The sequence below is a fragment of the Pinus tabuliformis genome, chromosome 8 (genome assembly GCF_031772625.1).
Source record: "Pinus tabuliformis cultivar Carrire ecotype Pingquan chromosome 8, CPIR1, whole genome shotgun sequence".
NCBI classification, from domain to species: Eukaryota; Viridiplantae; Streptophyta; class Pinopsida; order Pinales; family Pinaceae; genus Pinus; species Pinus tabuliformis.
Window position 1 is genome coordinate 1,875,388,887 of NC_142294.1, and position 9,057 is coordinate 1,875,397,943.

The 9,057-nt window shown below is 39.8% G+C and overlaps 1 pseudogene; it reads right to left on the minus strand.

The window, feature by feature from the left end:
- Nucleotides 1-1,335: 1,335 nt before the first annotated feature.
- Nucleotides 1,336-3,698, minus strand: LOC149243856 (F-box protein 7-like; annotated as a pseudogene).
- Nucleotides 3,699-9,057: the final 5,359 nt, after the last annotated feature.

The following is a 9,057-nucleotide window of genomic DNA, read 5'->3' on the forward strand; positions in this document are numbered from 1 at the left end:
AGCTGAAATCTGCCCAAGTTTTCTCTGGCTGTTGTCCCTTTCTGAAATTTCGGAACACTGCAAATTCTTGACTTTTTCTAGGACGTTATGGAAATCCTTTCTTGACATTGGAGACTTCAAACACGACAACAAATCAGTCTCAGAGTCTAAAGATGTTGGCTCCCGACGAAGGAAAGGCTGCAAAATTGGTGAAAGATAGACATGAGAATCAACTGGGTGTAACTCCCCACTGCTTGCTGCAATAAATGTAACAGCTGAACTCCTAACCCATTGGCTTGGATGACAAAGTAGAGGAGCAGCCCGCTGAACCGCATCAAGAAACAATCCTTTCCTGAGTGATTTTTCTTTTGAAAGAAATGCCAAACATTTCAATGCATTGACAATGATTTCTTCTACATGTTCGTTGAGAGCCTGCTCAATATAAGGCAGCAGATACTCCTCCACCGTTTCCCACAATCATAGCACTCCATTGCCTATAAATTATGTTACCGTCCTCGTCCCAATCATCTGAATCTCCCTCTGAGGGTGGCGCTATCTTTAACTGTGATGCTCTACGCAAATTACCAATCAATGCCATGACCTGCGAGTTAAAAGGAGCATAACCCAATATTTTGTTTTCAACTTGCATAGGCAACTTGTCAAAATGTTTTCCAATATAAACAATTTCAAATTTTATTTGGATGTCATTTAACGTCTCCTCAATTAGAGGCCAAGGGTGGTCAGAATTGAAAATTGCACGGTTATCGAACATAATAAGTATGGAGGTGTTTGGAGGACAATTAGATAGATGGAACGGGTTCCCTTTTCCAGGAGTGAGAAGGCCGTCTAAATCCGATAAAAATTTCTTTTGCATATTGGTCGCCTCCTCTTCTGACAAAGCCTGCCCTGTATGAACTGTAAAAGGCCATAATTGATCGCCTTCTCTTTGAATTTCTGCCCATCTCTTCAGCAACAATGGGCTTCTTTGAATATACAAATGTTGTAATTTGTTTATCTTTATCAGGTGGTCCATACATTTCCCTTCCAACATGGGGCAATCATGTAGATGCAATGTTTCCAAAGAGGGGAGGCAATAGAAATTTTCAGGGAGGTTTTCCAAGCACTTACAGCCACACAAGTATAGCTGTTGCAATGCGACGAGGCGATCAAAATCTTCAGGGAGCTTCTTTAAACAGCGACAGTTATTCAGGTACAAAATTCGCAATGATGAGAGGCAAGGGAAGTCATTACATAATTCTCCAAGCTTTTCACAATCTGCTAAGTTCAAGTCCTCCAAAAACAGTAGAAGACGGAAACCTTCAGGGAGCTTCTCCAAACTCCTACATCCTTCTAAGTTCAGCACTCTTCTTCAACATTAACTTCATTCTCTCTGATGCCACTAGTCACAAGAGAGACAAGATCCAATCGGTTGTTTGCACCAATAGTTGTACCTTAGACGGATTCTTAGGACAGTAGGTCGTAAACCTGGGTACAAAATGGCTGCCTCAACCTGATCCTTTATCATTGTGTAGCGACCGCCAAAGACAGACTCAGCTTTTGATGCCCGTCCATGCATAGCTTTTGCAACATCCTTCACCTTCTGAGATGAGTTCTTGTACAAGAATTTAGCACTGGGGAAAAAACGCACATAGTGATAGTAGCATACCTTAAGATCTACTATAACTCTTCAGTTAAAAGATTTTCTGCCATGGAACTTGAAAATTTGATGATTTCATTTTTTCATTTGTGATACTGATAACATCTATCTTTTTTGGCAGCTGTAATTCCAATGATCTTCCAATCAATAAAAAATGAATTAGATTGGTGGTTTTCCATTCTGCAATTCTGAAACGAATATAGGTGTTTCGACTAACATACAGTCCATCAAAACGAAGCCTAGGACGATGAAGCCACATTTTACACCAAGAGCCTCCAAAATCAGTTTTCAGAATCTTATAATTTTCTTCTAGTCCAGAAAGCTGCCATGTATTAATGCATGCATTGCGCCAAAGACAAGGGGTCCGAAGGGAATAGCGCCATTTTCAACATACACATGCCGCCCTTCCTAAATTGTAAGGTGTCATACGTGCAAAAACATCAAAAAGCAGCTCATCAGGTAAAATCCGGTGTATTAGACTTGGGTTAGAAGCAAGTTTATTTCTCAAGCTTCCAAAAGCAGGAACTGGTCAAACTCTTGTTCCATACAAACTTAACCATGGTCGATGTGTATCCAAGTGCTGCAGAGGTTTAGGTGGACTAGCATGACCTGTTTCCACAGGTATTTAAAAGGGCCATTTCTCCAACCAAAGAGAGAAATGTATGTTATTCAAGGTCGCCTCCTCTGTTTTCCGCCAGAGTCCTGTGGATTTTCCATGGCCAAGGTTCGGATTTGGTGCCATATAAACTTCCGGAGCTTCGAAAATCTATAAAGTTGAAACTGATATGTTATTGTTTAGGGAGGTGCCCTGATTGATTAATAAGCTCAATGCGATCCTCAAACATTTGTCACAAGGTGAATTCACGCGTCTTTGGGCAATTGGAGTGAATCTGGGCAATTCTCAGGCTTCCTGGCTGTGTGCGCCGCACAGCACACCCAGTGCGCTGCGCCACACCAGTGCGCCGCGCCCATGTAAAAAACACACTACGTAGAGGCGCCCAGTGCGCTGCGCCACTTAACTAGTGCGCCGCGCAGCCCTTCAATAATGCTCAACTGACCTTTGGCTATCAGCATGCATCTTCTGTCATAGTTCGAATCCCATCTTTTGGATGAAAGGCTGAAAGTTCATGGAATTGATGATATTTGGTGGTTGAAATGCCATTCCCATATGGTAGATTATAATCACTACCTGCGTGACTTGGTTCACTCCCTTCTATCATTCTCTATTGAATCAGATAATGTTGTCTGACTTTCAAAAAGATTAATTTTAAAAAATCTTTGCAACTCTTTCAAGGATATAATGAGAATTGGAATCATCAGGTATCTAGAGGGCTCGAGGTGAGGTGAGAGGCACCCACGTCCTATTGTAGCCACAAATTTGAGGTCAGGACATGAAACAATTATGGGGAAGTCGCAGGAGAGATGCACCACCCCATGAATGAATACTCCGGTTGTAATTCCCACCGCCATCACCTTATGAAAGTTGATATAGTCATCAGAACGAGACAATTGAACTAGCCTTGTTCTTTCTGAGCTAGGTGATTGTGTTGCGACATACAGGGAAAAGAATGAGAGCTATGTTAAGATTCAACGTCTCATAAGCGCCCTTAGCTACACAAACGCAGTAACCCGTCACCTGGAATGCAGCTTTGTGCTTGTATTGCATAAACTTCCATGTGAACAGACAAGCATTCAAGGCTATCCACAGTAATATGATCCAGATGCGCTTCCAGTTCTCGTGGAAAAAATCCTTTGCGACCTCAAGGAATCTGTAAATGGGATTTCTCCAACGCTTAGGAATCATAGTCTTATTCAAAGTTTTGCTGTGCTTTACACATCCTTCGTTCCCATGAGTGTTCACCATGCCCTGTAGCAGGGCTTCAAGCTGCCATATCTCAATGTATCCTAAATGATCTGGATCAAGCTCCTCCATGATGAGACCAGCATATTCCGCAACATTCTCCTTCAACTTTGCCAGTCTGTTTGCAGAAGCACTCAGCACAATAACCTCCTTAACCTCATCTTCTGATATTCGGCCCACCAAGTTGTATAATTTTGGCATTCTGGCATTTGAATGCAAACTCTGTTTCGTTTGATTTTGCTTTGTCTCTTTGTGCTGATGATGTTCTTTCTGTTTGTGCTTTTGCAGGGATAGGAGCAGCTAAAGCTGCTGCCATTGAAGAGCTGTACAATTTCGAAACATTTTGACAAATTTATTACAAAAACACATTTGATGATTTCTTCTTCAAAACGGGGTTTTGAAGAAGAATCAATCTCGCATTATTGACGGTGACATTCCTGAAATAAAAACTTACTGAACCTCCTTCTGGCCTGCAAGTGTTATTTCACACTTCTGGAGACAAAACCCTGGACTCAAGAATTAAAATGACTCTTTTTGACCAAAATGGCATTTGATGACTGCAAATGATGAGAAATGAACCTTGGTGAATTTGACTCTGACAGAGGACTGACAAGACTAAGTCTAACAGTTATATCCCTTATTAATATTGTTGTGCCCCTATTGTCCCCATATTGTTATTACTATGCCCCATAGAATCCCTCTATTGTTATTTTTGTGCCTTTATATTATTATTGTTAGGTCGGCTGGGTTATATTGTGATTCCTTAGACTCCTATATATAGAAAGGAGGTTTTATCATTTGAATCATCAAAGAATCATTCATTTGCGTAATTAAAGGAGGTTGCCCCCTCGAAGAGGCTGAATTCTAAGGCGTTGATCTATCTTTTCTATCTTTTTGTGAGCTGGTTTCATAACAGAAACAAAGTGGAAAACTTCCATGCAAATTAGGGTTGTTCTCATCATGGAAATTTTTTGGAGATGGTCTAGCCTCCCTAGCCCATAGATGAGTACCTGAAACCCTTAACAGTTCTCCTGGAGAAGGAAATTAGAGATAGTCAACAAAACAATCAAGCCATTGTTCCCCATCCCTCGTCGGGGTGTGAGCCAATGGTAATAAGACTTGCATACGAATGACGTTGATAATCCCAAGGTGCCTCCTCACCACCCTCCACATCCATGAAGCACATGGAGTGGTCACTCTTTGCATGTGAGGATTTAATGCCATCCTCGAAGGTGGCAGGGGCATAAGTATGGATGGGATAACCGATGTTTTCTGTAGTAAGTTTGGTAAGTTTCTTGATATTGAACTTTGTTCCCCTTGGCTCTAGTCTGCGTGGAAATATGGCTTGGAGAAGGCTTCGTCGGTGCATATTCCCTGGGCACAAGTTCAGTCATGGTTGTTTCAAGCTCAGGATCACATGTATGTTTACAGTTCCTTTATCCATGCCCCTATGATTCTTTATATTTATATGTTGGCCTTTGGGTTGAAAGGTTCTGATGCAACTTGGTCATTGCGTAAGGCGACATATGTGGATTTCTATGTGGAGGATACAAAAGAGGAAACTTTTTCTTTTGTTTCTTGTCTTCTTGTGTGTGTGGTGTTTGGTATTATATTGTCTTGTGTGGGATTATACTGGTTTTGGTTCTCTCGCCGCTTCTAGGTATTTCTTTTTCTCTATCCCCACCTCAAGGGCCTTTTTTCTTGTATTTATGTCGATAGTTTTGAGCCATAACCTCTAGGGATTTGGTGTGAGGATGGTTCAGCTTACAATTTCGTCTTGTGGTTCCTCAAAAGGAAGTGGCTGCATGTTGGGTTCAAGGGGTTTCTTTCCTGCCGATTGTCTATTTGTGTCAAGCGATTGAATTGGGGTTTGGTTCAGTTTCTGGCCTCTCATCTCTTTCCTCTGGTAAGTCCTCGACTTTGTGGCAACCCATGGAAGCTTTGTGTTTCTAGGTTAAATCTCCCATCTAGGTGGTTTACAGGATCTTTGTTCGTTAGTTAAATTAATTTCAAGTACCGTATTCTCATGGCTTGTTTTGCCTACGAAAAGGGTAAGGCTGCCTAGAGCTCGCATGTCTGAAGGAAAATCTCCAAGGAATCCCTTGGGGGTAACTAGCCAAGCTCCTCTTGGGATCGAGCTCGGGGCCACAAGTCAGTTTTAAGCATCATCAATGAAGCGACAACAATGTATCATGAGGGCACCTCGACCCAGGTTCGTTAGTTGATTGAGGAATGGGAAGAAGAGCTTGATCAGAAAGAAATGATTGTGGACATTGATTTGTATGACTAGAAAACATTAGTTCCCAATCCTGGTCATACCAAAGGTAGGGAAACTCAGTTCAAGCAAATGTTGCATTTCTATTGGTTGATGAAGAGCCTCCTGACCAAAGCATTATATCAAATTCGACTGGTGGGGCCGCGACCACTCTTGGGTCCAGATTATAGAAAGGAATTTCAGAAAATTCAGTTTTAGTTACAGAAGTAGAATGGTCGCCTTAACCGTATTGAGCATCACATACCATGCATCCCTTAAACAAATCTCCCTAGCTCCAGCGCGAAGAACCTTGCTCCTGTCGAGTTTGGAGAAGATGATTAGCATAGTGTCTGTCCCTTTGCCTTTCTTTTTATTGCGTCGAGAGGTGCTATACAACCCATTATGGGGGTAGATCATGGGGGTAGATCTCACATAAACATGTAAACGTAAACGTAAACATTTAACATGTAATGTTTAACATTTAACAGTTTTAATCTAACTTTGGCCCTATTTAGTAATCAATCTAATTATTATTATATATAAATACAAAATAAATTTAAAATATTAAGAGGTTTATGAATAGTAAAAAAAAATAGGTATGATAAATAAATAAAAATATAAATAAAGTGGAGGTATGGTAAATAAATAAAACCTATTTTTATACTTACTCCAAAGGTATGGTAAATAAATAAAAATATAAATAAACTAGAGGTATGGTAAATAAATAAAACCTTTTTTTATATTTAGTCCATAAACCTCTTTCTATTTAGGAAGACTCAAAAAATAAGTTTTATTTAGGTGAAGCCTATGGGCCAAATACCATTTTAATATCATGGTCCAAATACCATATTTATAAAAGAGGTATGGTAAATTAATAAAAATATAAATAAACCAGAGGTATGGCAAATAAATAAAATATTTTTTATATTTACTCCATAAGTCACTTTATATTTACGAACACTAAAAAAAGAGGTTTTATTTACATGAAGCCTATGGGCCAAATATCACGGACCAAACTATTATTAATACCATGCAAAAAAAAATTATTAACCCTAATATTAATATTAATAAAAATAAAAATGGCACATGGTATTGATCCATGGTATTCAGGTGGAATGTAGCCTATTTAAAGCGGGGAATTAAACCACCATAGATCCATATTTATTCTGGATCTACTAAGCCTATTTAAAGGAGGAATTAAACCACCATAGATCCATCTTTATTTGGGATCTACTAACCGTCAAGAGGGATCAAATATCTTGTTATGCAAACTAACATAGAGTGAAAAAATATTTGAGAGGGATCAAATTACCTGATATGCAAACTAGCATAGAGTGAAAAAACATTTGATCCCTATGGTAGATCCAAAATAAAGATGGATCTATGGTGGTTATATGCAACAATCCCTCTAGGCGCTTGGTAGATCCAAAATAAAAATGGATCTATGTTGGTTGTATGCAACAATCCTAATGTTTATAGTCATGTTTACAGTGATTTAGATTCTAGGAAGTACAAAGACAATGGGACTTACATGGCATGGATGATTAGTGGTGGGCTCCAGTATTGTAGCAATAATGCTACAACTCCTGGAACTCCCTTCTTTAATTTTATCAACCCGGTAGTTCGTAACAAACTTGGAAGCGACGGTGTTGTATGCACAAGTACTAGCTCTTGCCGCAGCTGTCACTTGGTCAGCTGGCACAAGTCCACTAGGAGCTTAAGCCAACTTCTATGAGCTCTTAGAAGAAGCTTTTTAATTGATGGATGAAAGCTAACTCGAAGGAAGCTAATCTAATTGCAAAAAGAAACTGAAAGCCAAAAAGAAACGCAAACCCTAGCAAACCCTAATTCTACCAGCTAGTCCTACTGATGCAAAGGAGAGCATGCAAACTACTGAAAGAGATGCCATTACTTCTATGAAGGTAAAATACATGTGTCTAGACTACCTCTATTTGAAGAAAACATCTTTTTGTATTTTTGACTAAGTTATTAGAATTATCATGCATGTGCTTTTAACTGGCTTTTCACTGTGCAGAGGTGGATCAAGGAGGAGAAATGCTTGGGAAAGGTTGGGAAGGTTCAGAGAGGGTCTAAGGGGTCCCTAACACCCTTCCAGAGAGTCTCACAAAGTTTGGCTGCCAAGAAACCGTGTTTATGAGCTTCTACAGGAAGTCTGCAGGGGTTCTACAGGATGTTCAGGATTTCTACAGGATGTTCTGTAATTCTTCTACAGGATGTTTCGAAATGGGATTTCGGAGCATGGATGGAGGGAAAAATATGGAGGAATGAGTATGGAGGTGAAATAGGGGTGTGAAGAGGTCTAGGACTTGGTGGATGAGGCTAAGGAGCGATTGGTTTTGTTCAAGGATGGAGGAAGCGATGATGCACAAGAATGTAGGAATTAGGGCAAGGTGGGGAAAGTATGGCAAATGAAGGGTACGAATCATGGACTAAGGGTTGGAGCAGATTATCTGATGGATTATGGGTAGATAGAGAAGGATAACAGGTGCTCTGCAAGTTATTTTTCGAATTTAACAAATGAAGACTTGGAAAATCAAGAACCTAATTACCTTGACCTAATCTGACCTAGATAATAGCAAAAGAAATGGAACAGAAGTTTATTTGCACAAAATCAGATGAACTAACTATGCAACTAAGCAATCATAACCCTAAGCATGCAGTCAAAACTGATATCAAGTTCGACAACTAAGAATCCAACACTAATACTTGCATGGTGAAGCAAAACAACGTTTTTTTGGGCAGCAAGGTCACCTTTGTCCCAACTCACGATCCCACTAAGGGAGAGGTAAGATCAGAGGTGCTTGAGCCCCTTTTTCCAAGGATCCTTTATGTTATTAATCTATCCAAATCAATCTGAACATGAAAATCTACTTTAATCATCAAAAGCAACCTAAATAACACAACAAGTTTTAAATCTAAATAGCAGATTTTACTCTAAGAATGCAGCAAAAACACATAAAGATAATCAAAGGAGGTACTGGGCGCTTGAGATGGGCCCAACCCCAAGAGCTACAGCCTCCTAAGAGAGATTTAGAGCTGGTGCAAAGCTGGATTCATCTTTATTGAGCAAGAAAAGAAGAGTTACATCAAAACTGTCCACAATGGAAACTTGAAAATGTGCTGAAAGCAAAGCTAATCTACTGCATAAAAATCGAACTACAAACTAGCTAACTTCTGCCTACAAAATGACTAACCATTGGCTACGAAATGACTAACCACTAGCTAACCAAAATGAGGCCCTAAGCCTTCTTATTTATACAAATTGAGGACCCCAACAGTCCTCCT